Source organism: Gnatocerus cornutus, unplaced genomic scaffold (assembly GCF_029298725.1).
Source record: "Gnatocerus cornutus isolate USDA-ARS CGAHR unplaced genomic scaffold, icGnaCorn1.1 ctg00000086.1, whole genome shotgun sequence".
In the NCBI taxonomy this organism is placed as follows: domain Eukaryota; kingdom Metazoa; phylum Arthropoda; class Insecta; order Coleoptera; family Tenebrionidae; genus Gnatocerus; species Gnatocerus cornutus.
Window position 1 is genome coordinate 233,766 of NW_028275429.1, and position 12,644 is coordinate 246,409.

Below are 12,644 nucleotides of genomic sequence, written 5' to 3' on the forward strand. Positions count from 1 at the left end.
GCAGAATTCTGCTGTTTACTTGCAATTCAGCAGTTGAATCTTGGTAAAAAGTCATGATCTTGTAGATTTCGTGCCCTTCTTTGCAAATTCAAGCCAGAAAACAACGAAAATCGGCGAGAAATCGTTGTTTTGCATCGAAATATGCGGTTTTCTGTAAGAATTTTGATGATTTCGTGCAGAATTCTGCTGTTTTCTTGCAATTCAGCCGTTGAATCTTGGTAAAAAGTCATGATTTTGTAGATTTCGTGCTCTTCTTTGCGAATTCAAGCCAGAAAACAACGAAAATCGGCGAGAAATCGTCGTTTTGCATCGAAAAATGCGGTTTTCTGTAAGAATTTTGATGATTTCGTGCAGAATTCTGCTGTTTTCTTGCAATTCAGCCGTTGAATCTTGGTAAAAAGTCATGATTTTGTAGATTTCGTGCTCTTCTTTGCGAATTCAAGCCAGAAAACAACGAAAATCGGCGAGAAATCGTCGTTTTGCATCGAAATATGCGGTTTTCTGTAAGAATTTTGATGATTTCGTGCAGAATTCAGCTGTTTTCTTGCAATTCAGCCGTTGAATCTTGGTAAAAAGTCATGATTTTGTAGATTTCGTGCTCTTCTTTACGAATTCAAGATAGAAAACAACGAAAATCAGCGAGAAATCGTCGTTTTGCATCGAAATATGCGGTTTTCTCTAAGAATTTTGATGATTTCGTGCAGAATTCTGCTGTTTTCTTGCAATTCAGCCGTTGAATCTTGGTAAAAAGTGATGATTTTGTAGATTTCGTGCTCTTCTTTGCGAATTCAAGCCAGAAAACAACGAAAATCGGCGAGAAATCGTCGTTTTGCATCGAAATATGCGGTTTTCTGTAAGAATTTTGATGATTTCGTGCAGAATTCAGCTGTTTTCTTGCAATTCAGCCGTTGAATCTTGGTAAAAAGTCATGATTTTGTAGATTTCGTGCTCTTCTTTACGAATTCAAGATAGAAAACAACGAAAATCAGCGAGAAATCGTCGTTTTGCATCGAAATATGCGGTTTTCTCTAAGAATTTTGATGATTTCGTGCAGAATTCTGCTGTTTTCTTGCAATTCAGCCGTTGAATCTTGGTAAAAAGTGATGATTTTGTAGATTTCGTGCTCTTCTTTGCGAATTCAAGCCAGAAAACAACGAAAATCGGCGAGAAATCGTCGTTTTGCATCGAAATATGCGGTTTTCTCTAAGAATTTAGATGATTTCGTGCAGAATTCTGCTGTTTTCTTGCAATTCAGCCGTTGAATCTTGGTAAAAAGTCATGATTTTGTAGATTTCGTGCTCTTCTTTGCGAATTCAAGCCAGAAAACAACGAAAATCGGCGAGAAATCGTCGTTTTGCATCGAAATATGCGGTTTTCTCTAAGAATTTTGACGATTTTGTGCAGAATTCTGCTGTTTTCTTGCACTTCAGCCGTTGAATCTTGATAAAAAGTCATGATTTTGTAGATTTCGTGCTCTTCTTTGCGAATTCAAGATAGATAACAACGAAAATCAGCGAGAAATCGTCTTTTTGCATCGAAATATACGGTTTTCTCTAAGAATTTTGATGATTTCGTGCAGAATTCTGCTGTTTTCTTGCAATTCAGCCGTTGAATCTTGGTAAAAAGTCATGATTTTGTAGATTTCGTGCTCTTCTTTGCGAATTCAAGCCAGAAAACAACGAAAATCGGCGAGAAATCGTTGTTTCGCATCGTAATATGCGGTTTTCTCTAAGAATTTTGATGATTTCGAGCAAAATTCTGCTGTTTTCTTGCAATTCAGCCATTGAATCTTGGTAAAAAGTCATGACTTTGTAGATTTCGTGCTCTTCTTTGCGAATTCAAGCCAGAAAACAACGAAAATCGGCGAGAAATCATCGTCTTGCATCGAAATATGCGGTTTTCTGTAAGAATTTTGATGATTTCGTGCAGAATTCTGCTGTTTTCTTGCAATTCAGCCGTTGAATCTTGGTAAAAGGTCATGATTTTGTAGATTTCGTGCTCTTCTTTGCAAATTCATGCCAGAAAACAACGAAAATCGGCGAGAAATCGTCGTTTTGCATCGAAATATGCGGTTTTCTGTAAGAATTTTGATGATTTCGTGCAGAATTCTGCTGTTTTCTTGCAATTCAGCCGTTGAATCTAGGTAAAAAGTCATGATTTGGTAGATTTCGTGCTCTTCTTGGCGAATTCATAATAGAAAACAACGAAAATCGGCGAGAAATTGTTGTTTGGCATCGAAATATGCGGTTTTCTGTAAGAATTTTGATGATTTCGTGCAGAATTCTGCTGTTTTCTTGCAATTCAGCCGTTGAATCTAGGTAAAAAGTCATGATTTTGTAGATTTCGTGCTCTTCTTGGCGAATTCAAAATAGAAAACAACGAAAATCGGCGAGAAATCGTTGTTTTGCATCGAAATATGCAGTTTTCTCTAAGAATTTTGATGATTTCGTGCAGAATTCTGCTGTTTTCTTGCAATTCAGCTGTTGAATCTTGGTAAAAAGTGATTATTTAGTAGATTTCGTGCTCTTCTTTGTGAATTCAAGCCAGAAAACAACGAAAATCGGCAAGAAATCGTTGTTTTGCATCGTAATATGCGGTTTTCTCTAAGAATTTTGATGATTTCGTGCAGAATTCTGCTGTTTTCTTGCAATTCAGCCGTTGAATCTTGGTAAAACGTGATTATTTAGTAGATTTCGTGCTCTTCTTTGCGAATTCAAGCCAGAAAACAACGAAAATCGGCGAGAAATCGTTGTTTGCATCGTAATATGCGGTTTTCTCTAAGAATTTTGATGATTTCGTGCAGAATTCTGCTGTTTTCTTGCAATTCAGCTGTTGAATCTTGGTAAAAAGTCATGATTTTGTAGATTTCGTGCTCTTCTTTGCGAATTCAAGCCAGAAAACAACGAAAATCGGCGAGAAATCGTTGTTTTGCATCGTAATATGCAGTTGTCTCTAAGAATTTTGATGATTTCGTGCAGAATTCTGCTGTTTTCTTGCAATTCAGTCGTTGAATCTTGGTAAAAAGTCATGATTTTGTAGATTTCGTGCTCTTCTTTGCGAATTCAAGCCAGAAAACAACGAAAATCGGCGAGAAATCGTCATTTTGCATCGAAATATGCGGTTATCTCTAAGAATTTTGACGATTTCGTGCAGAATTCTGCTGTTTTCTTGCAATTCAGCTGTTGAATCTTGGTAAAAAGTGATTATTTAGTTGATTTCGTGCTCTTCTTTGCGAATTCAAGCCAGAAAACAACGAAAATCGGCGAGAAATCGTCGTCTTGCATCGAAATATGCGGTTTTCTGTAAGAATTTTGATGATTTCGTGCAGAATTCTGCTGTTTTCTTGCAATTCAGCCGTTGAATCTAGGTAAAAAGTCATGATTTTGTAGATTTCGTGCTCTTCTTGGCGAATTCAAAATAGAAAACAACGAAAATCGGCGAGAAATCGTTGTTTTGCATCGAAATATGCAGTTTTCTCTAAGAATTTTGATGATTTCGTGCAGAATTCTGCTGTTTTCTTGCAATTCAGCTGTTGAATCTTGGTAAAAAGTGATTATTTAGTAGATTTCGTGCTCTTCTTTGTGAATTCAAGCCAGAAAACAACGAAAATCGGCAAGAAATCGTTGTTTTGCATCGTAATATGCGGTTTTCTCTAAGAATTTTGATGATTTCGTGCAGAATTCTGCTGTTTTCTTGCAATTCAGCCGTTGAATCTTGGTAAAACGTGATTATTTAGTAGATTTCGTGCTCTTCTTTGCGAATTCAAGCCAGAAAACAACGAAAATCGGCGAGAAATCGTTGTTTTGCATCGTAATATGCGGTTTTCTCTAAGAATTTTGATGATTTCGTGCAGAATTCTGCTGTTTTCTTGCAATTCAGCTGTTGAATCTTGGTAAAAAGTGATTATTTAGTTGATTTCGTGCTCTTCTTTGCGAATTCAAGCCAGAAAACAACGAAAATCGGCGAGAAATCGTCGTTTTGCATCGAAAAATGCGGTTTTTTGTAAGAATTTTGATGATTTCGTGCAGAATTCTGCTGTTTTCTTGCAATTCAGCTGTTGAATCTTGGTAAAAAGTCATGATTTTGTAGATTTCGTGCTCTTCTTTGCGAATTCAAGCCAGAAAACAACGAAAATCGGCGAGAAATCGTCGTTTTGCATCGAAATATGCGGTTTTCTCTAAGAATTTTGACGATTTCGTGCAGAATTCTGCTGTTTTCTTGCAATTCAGCCGTTGAATCTTGGTAAAAAGTCATGATTTTGTAGATTTCGTGCTCTTCTTTGCGAATTCAACATAGAAAACAACGAAAATCAGCGAGAAATCGTCGTTTTGCATCGAAATATGCGGTTTTCTCTAAGAATTTTGATGATTTCGTGCAGAATTCTGCTGTTTTCTCTGCAATTCAGCCGTTGAATCTTGGTAAAAAGTCACGATTTTGTAGATTTCGTGCTCCTCTTTGCGAATTCAAGCCAGAAAACCACGAAAATCGGCGAGAAATCGTCGTTTTGCATCGAAATATGCGGTTTTCTGTAAGAATTTTGATGATTTCGTGCAGAATTCTGCTGTTTTCTTGCAATTCAGCCGTTGAATCTAGGTAAAAAGTCATGATTTTGTAGATTTCGTGCTCTTGGCGAATTCATAATAGAAAACAACGAAAAACGGCGAGAAATCGTTGTTTGGCATCGAAATATGCGGTTTTCTGTAAGAATTTTGATGATTTCGTGCAGAATTCTGCTGTTTTCTTGCAATTCAGCCGTTGAATCTAGGTAAAAAGTCATGATTTTGTAGATTTCGTGCTCTTCTTGGCGAATTCAAAATAGAAAACAACGAAAATCGGCGAGAAATCGTTGTTTTGCATCGAAAATGCAGTTTTCTCTAAGAATTTTGATGATTTCGTGCAGAATTCTGCTGTTTTCTTGCAATTCAGCCGTTGAATCTTGGTAAAAAGTCATGATTTTGTAGATTTCGTGCTCTTCTTTGCGAATTCAAGCCAGAAAACAACGAAAATCGGCGAGAAATCGTCGTCTTGCATCGAAATATGCGGTTTTCTGTAAGATTTTTGATGATTTCGTGCAGAATTCTGCTGTTTTCTTGCATTTCAGCCGTTGAATCTTGGTAAAAAGTCATGATTTTGTAGATTTCGTGCTTTTTTTTTGCGAATTCAAGCCAGAAAACAACGAAAATCGGCGAGAAATCGTCGTTTTGCATCGAAATATGCGGTTATCTCTAAGAATTTTGACGATTTCGTGCAGAATTCTGCTGTTTTCTAGCAATTCAGCTGTTGAATCTTGGTAAAAAGTGATTATTTAGGAGATTTCGTGCTCTTCTTTGCGAATTCAAGCCAGAAAACAACGAAAATCGGCGAGAAATCGTTGTTTCGCATCGTAATATGCGGTTTTCTCTAAGAATTTTGATGATTTCGTGCAAAATTCTGCTGTTTTCTTGCAATTCAGCCGTTGAATCTTGGTAAAAAGTCATGACTTTGTAGATTTCGTGCTCTTCTTTGCGAATTCAAGCCAGAAAACAACGAAAATCGGCGAGAAATCGTCGTCTTGCATCGAAATATGCGGTTTTCTGTAAGAATTTGATGATTTCGTGCAGAATTCTGCTGTTTTCTTGCAATTCAGCCGTTGAATCTTGGTAAAAAGTCATGATTTTGTAGATTTCGTGCTCTTCTTTGCGAATTCAAGATAGAAAACAACGAAAATCAGCGAGAAATCGTCGTTTTGCATCGAAATATGCGGTTTTCTCTAAGAATTTTGATGATTTCGTGCAGAATTCTGCTGTTTTCTTGCAATTCAGCCGTTGAATCTTGGTAAAAAGTCAAGATTTTGTAGATTTCGTGCTCTTCTTTGCGAATCCAAGCCAGAAAACAACGAAAATCGGCGAGAAATCGTCGTTTTGCATCGAAATAAGCGGTTTTCTGTAAGAATTTTGATGATTTCGTGCAGAATTCTGCTGTTTTCTTGCAATTCAGCCGTAGAATCTTGGTAAAAAGTGATGATTTTGTAGATTTCGTGCTCTTCTTTGCGAATTCAAGCCAGAAAACAACGAAAATCGGCGAGAAATCGTTGTTTTGCATCGAAATATGCGGTTTTCTGTAAGAATTTTGATGATTTTGTGCAGAATTCTGCTGTTTTCTTGCAATTCAGCCGTTGAATCTTGGTAAAAAGTCATGATTTTGTAGATTTCGTGCTCTTCTTTGCGAATTCAAGCCAGAAAACAACGAAAATCGGCGAGAAATCGTCGTTTTGCATCGAAATATGCGGTTTTCTGTAAGAATTTTGATGATTTCGTGCAGAATTCTGCTGTTTTCTTGCAATTCAGCCGTAGAATCTTGGTAAAAAGTGATGATTTTGTAGATTTCGTAATCTTCTTTGCGAATTCAAGCCAGAAAACAACGAAAATCGGCGAGAAATCGTTGTTTTGCATCGAAATATGCGGTTTTCTGTAAAAATTTTGATGATTTTGTGCAGAATTCTGCTGTTTTCTTGCAATTCAGCCGTTGAATCTTGGTAAAAAGTCATGATTTTGTAGATTTCGTGCTCTTCTTTGCGAATTCAAGCCAGAAAACAACGAAAATCGGCGAGAAATCGTCGTTTTGCATCGAAATATGCGGTTTTCTGTAAGAATTTTGATGATTTCGTGCAGAATTCTGCTGTTTTCTTGCAATTCAGCCGTAGAATCTTGGTAAAAAGTGATGATTTTGTAGATTTCGTAATCTTCTTTGCGAATTCAAGCCAGAAAACAACGAAAATCGGCGAGAAATCGTTGTTTTGCATCGAAATATGCGGTTTTCTGTAAGAATTTTGATGATTTCGTGCAGAATTCTGCTGTTTTCTTGCAATTCAGCCGTTGAATCTTGGTAAAAAGTCATGATTTTGTAGATTTCGTGCTCTTCTTTGCGAATTCAAGCCAGAAAACAACGAAAATCGGCGAGAAATCGTCGTTTTGCATCGAAATATGCGGTTTTCTCTAAGAATTTTGACGATTTCGTGCAGAATTCTGCTGTTTTCTTGCAATTCAGTCGTTGAATCTTGGTAAAAAGTCATGATTTTGTAGATTTCGTGCTCTTCTTTGCGAATTCATGCCAGAAAACAACGAAAATCGGCGAGAAATCGTCGTTTTGCATCGAAAAATGCGGTTTTCTGTAAGAATTTTGATGATTTCGTGCAGAATTCTGCTGTTTTCTTGCAATTCAGCCGTTGAATCTTGGTAAAAAGTCATGATTTTGTAGATTTCGTGCTCTTCTTTGCGAATTCAAGCCAGAAAACAACGAAAATCGGCGAGAAATCGTTGTTTTGCATCGAAATATGCGGTTTTCTCTAAGAATTTTGATGATTTCGTGCAGAATTCTGCTGTTTTCTTGCAATTCAGCTGTTGAATCTAGGTAAAAAGTCATGATTTTGTAAATTCTGCACGAAATCATCAATATTCTTACAGAAAACCGCATATTTCGATGCAAAACGACGATTTCTCGCCGATTTTTGTTGTTTTCTGGCTTGAATTCGCAAAGAAGAGCACGAAATCTACAAAATCATCACTTTTTACCAAGATTCAAAGGCTGAATTGCAGGAAAACAGCAGAATTCTGCACGAAATCATCAAAATTCTTACAGAAAACCGCATTATTCGATGCAAAACGACGATTTCTCGCCGATTTTCGTTGTTTTCTGGCTTGAATTCGCAAAGAAAAGCACGAAATCTACAAAATCATGACTTTTTACCAAGATTCAACGCCTGAATTGCAAGAAAACAGCAGAATTCTGCACGAAATTATCAAAATTCTTACAGAAAACAGCATATTTCGATGCAAAACAACGATTTCTCGCCGATTTTCGTGTTTTCTGGCTTGAATTCGCAAAGAAGAGCACGAAATCTACAAAATCATCACTTTTTACCAAGATTCTACGGCTGAATTGCAAGAAAACAGCAGAATTCTGCACGAAATCATCAAAATTCTTACAGAAAACCGCATATTTCGATGCAAAACGACGATTTCTCGCCGATTTTCGTTGTTTTCTGGCTTGAATTCGCAAAGAAGAGCACGAAATCTACAAAATCATGACTTTTTACCTAGATTCAACGGCTGAATTGCAAGAAAACAGCAGAATTCTGCACGAAATCATCAAAATTCTTAGAGAAAACCGCATATTTCGATGCAAAACGACGATTTCTCGCTGATTTTCGCTGTTTTCTATCTTGAATTCGCAAAGAAGAGCACGAAATCTACAAAATCATGACTTTTTACCAAGATTCAACGGCTGAATTGCAAGAAAACAGCAGAATTCTGCACGAAATCGTCAAAATTCTTAGAGAAAACCGCATATTTCGATGCAAAACGACGATTTCTCGCCGATTTTCGTTGTTTTCTGGCTTGAATTTGCAAAGAAGAGCACGAAATCTACAAAATCATCACTTTTTACCAAGATTCAACTGCTGAATTGCAAGAAAACAGCAGAATTCTGCACGAAATCATCAAAATTCTTAGAGAAAACCGCATATTTCGATGCAAAACGACGATTTCTCGCCGATTTTCGTTGTTTTCTGGCTTGAATTCGCAAAGAAGAGCACGAAATCTACAAAATCATCACTTTTTACCAAGATTCAACGGCTGGATTGCAAGAAAACAGCAGAATTCTGCACGAAATCATCAAAATTCTTAGAGAAAACCGCATATTTCGATGCAAAACGACGATTTCTCGCCGATTTCCGTGGTTTTCTGGCTTGAATTCGCAAAGAAGAGCACGAAATCTACAAAATCATGACTTTTTACCAAGATTCAACGGCTGAATTGCAAGAAAACAGCAGAATTCTGCACGAAATCATCAAAATTCTTAGAGAAAACCGCATATTTCGATGCAAAACGACGATTTTTCGCCGATTTACGTTGTTTTCTGGCTTGAATTCGCAAAGAAGAGCACGAAATCTACAAAATCATCACTTTTTACCAAGATTCAACGGCTGAATTGCAAGAAAACAGCAGAATTCTGCACGAAATCATCAAAATTCTTAGAGAAAACCGCATATTTCGATGCAAAACGACGATTTCTCGCTGATTTTCGTTGTTTTCTGGCTTGAATTCGCAAAGAAGAGCACGAAATCTACAAAATCATCACTTTTTACCAAGATTCTACGGCTGAATTGCAAGAAAACAGCAGAATTTTGCACGAAATCATCAAAATTCTTACAGAAAACCGCAAATTTCGATGCAAAACGACGATTTCTCGCCGATTTTCGTTGTTTTCTGGCTTTAATTCGCAAAGAAGAGCACGAAATCTACAAAATCATGACTTTTTACCAAGATTCAACGGCTGAATTGCAAGAAAACAGCAGAATTCTGCACGAAATCATCAAAATTCTTACAGAAAACCGCATATTTCGATGCAAAACGACGATTTCTCGCCGATTTTCGTTGTTTTCTGGCATGAATTTGCAAAGAAGAGCACGAAATCTACAAAATCATGACTTTTTACCAAGTTCCAACGGCTGAATTGCAAGAAAACAGCAGAATTCTGCACGAAATCATCAAAATTCTTAGAGAAAACCGCATATTTCGATGCAAAACGACGTTTTCTCGCTGATTTTCGTTGTTTTCTATCTTGAATTCGCAAAGAAGAGCACGAAATCTACAAAATCATGACTTTTTACCAAGATTCAACGGTTGAATTGCAAGAAAACATCAGAATTCTGCACGAAATCATCAAAATTTTTAGAGAAAACCGCATATTTCGATGCAAAACGACGTTTTCTCGCTGATTTTCGTTGCTTTCTATCTTGAATTCGCAAAGAAGAGCACGAAATCTACAAAATCATGACTTTTTACCAAGATTCAACGGCTGAATTGCAAGAAAACAGCAGAATTCTGCACGAAATCATCAAAGTTTTTACAGAAAACCGCATATTTCGATGCAAAACGACGATTTCTCGCCGATTTTCGTTGTTTTCTGGCTTGAATTTGCAAAGAAGAGCACGAAATCTACAAAATCATCACTTTTTACCAAGATTCAACGGCTGAATTGCAAGAAAACAGCAGAATTCTGCACGAAATCATCAAAATTCTTACAGAAATCCGCATATTTCGATGCAAAACGACGATTTCTCGCCGATTTTCGTTGTTTTCTGGCTTGAATTTGCAAAGAAGAGCACGAAATCTACAAAATCATGACTTTTTACCAAGATTCAACGGCTGAATTGCAAGAAAACAGCAGAATTCTGCACGAAATCATCAAAATTCTTAGAGAAAACCGCATATTTCGATGCAAAACGACGTTTTCTCGCTGATTTTTGTTGTTTTCTATCTTGAATTCGCAAAGAAGAGCACGAAATCTACAAAATCATGACTTTTTACCAAGATTCAACGGCTGAATTGCAAGAAAACAGCAGAATTCTGCACGAAATCATCAAAGTTTTTACAGAAAACCGCATATTTCGATGCAAAACGACGATTTCTCGCCGATTTTCGTTGTTTTCTGGCTTGAATTTGCAAAGAAGAGCACGAAATCTACAAAATCATCACTTTTTACCAAGATTCAACGGCTGAATTGCAAGAAAACAGCAGAATTCTGCACGAAATCATCAAAATTCTTACAGAAATCCGCATATTTCGATGCAAAACGACGATTTCTCGCCGATTTTCGTTGTTTTCTGGCTTGAATTTGCAAAGAAGAGCACGAAATCTACAAAATCATGACTTTTTACCAAGATTCAACGGCTGAATTGCAAGAAAACAGCAGAATTCTGCACGAAATCATCAAAATTCTTAGAGAAAACCGCATATTTCGATGCAAAACGACGTTTTCTCGCTGATTTTTGTTGTTTTCTATCTTGAATTCGCAAAGAAGCGCACGAAATCTACAAAATCATGACTTTTTACCAAGATTCAACGGCTGAATTGCAAGAAAACAGCAGAATTCTGCACGAAATCATCAAAATTCTTACAGAAAACCGCATATTTCGATGCAAAACGACGATTTCTCGCCGATTTTCGTTGTTTTCTGGCTTGAATTTGCAAAGAAGAGCACAAAATCTACAAAATCATCACTTTTTACCAAGATTCAACGGCTGAATTGCAAGAAAACAGCAGAATTCTGCACGAAATCATCAAAATTCTTAGAGAAAACCGCATATTTCGATGCAAATCGACGATTTCTCGCCGATTTTCGTTGTTTTCTATCTTGAATTCGCCAAGAAGAGCACGAAATCTACAAAATCATGACTTTTTACCTAGATTCAACGGCTGAATTGCAAGAAAACAGCAGAATTCTGCACGAAATCATCAAAATTCTTACAGAAAACCGCATATTTCAATGCAAAACGACGATTTCTCGCCGATTTTTGTTGTTTTCTGGCTTGAATTCGCAAAGAAGAGCACGAAATCTACAAAATCATGACTTTTTACCAAGATTCAACTGCTGAATTGCAAGAAAACAGAATTCTGCACGAAATCATCAAAATTCTTACAGAAAACCGCATATTTCGATGCAAAACAACGATTTCTCGCCGATTTTCGTTGTTTTCTGGCTTGAATTCGCAAAGAAGAGCACGAAATCTACAAAATCATCACTTTTGACCAAGATTCAACGGCTGAATTGCAAGAAAACAGCAGAATTCTGCACGAAATCATCAAAATTCTTAGAGAAAACTGCATATTTCGATGCAAAACAACGATTTCTCGCCGATTTTCGTTGTTTTCTATCTTGAATTCGCCAAGAAGAGCACGAAATCTACAAAATCATGACTTTTTACCTAGATTCAACGGCTGAATTGCAAGAAAACAGCAGAATTCTGCACGAAATCATCAAAATTCTTACAGAAAACCGCATATTTCGATGCAAAACGACGATTTCTCGCCGATTTTCGTTGTTTTCTGGCTTTAATTCGCAAAGAAGAGCACGAAATCTACAAAATCATGACTTTTTACCAAGATTCAACGGCTGAATTGCAAGAAAACAGCAGAATTCTGCACGAAATCATCAAAATTCTTACAGAAAACCGCATATTTCGATGCAAAACGACGATTTCTCGCCGATTTTCGTTGTTTTCTGGCTTGAATTCGCAAAGAAGAGCACGAAATCTACAAAATCATGACTTTTTACCAAGATTCAACGGCTGAATTGCAAGAAAACAGCAGAATTCTGCACGAAATCATCAAAATTCTTAGAGAAAACCGCATTTTTCGATGCAAAATGATTCTTTCTCGCCGATTTTCGTTGTTTTCTGGCTTGAATTCGCAAATAAGAGCACGAAATCTACAAAATCATGACTTTTTACCAAGATTCAACGGCTTAATTGCAAGAAATCAGCAGAATTCTGCACGAAATCATCAAAATTCTTACAGAAAACCGCATATTTCGATGCAAAACGACGATTTCTCGCCGATTTTCGTTGTTTTCTGGCTTGAATTCGCAAAGAAGAGCACGAAATCTACAAAATCATGACTTTTTACCAAGATTCAACGGCTGAATTGCAAGAAAACAGCAGAATTCTGCACGAAATCATCAAAATTCTTACAGAAAACCGCATATTTCGATGCAAAACAACGATTTCTCGCCGATTTTCGTTGTTTTCTGGCTTGAATTCGCAAAGAAGAGCACGAAATCTACAAAATCATCACTTTTTATCAAGATTCTACGGCTGAATTGCA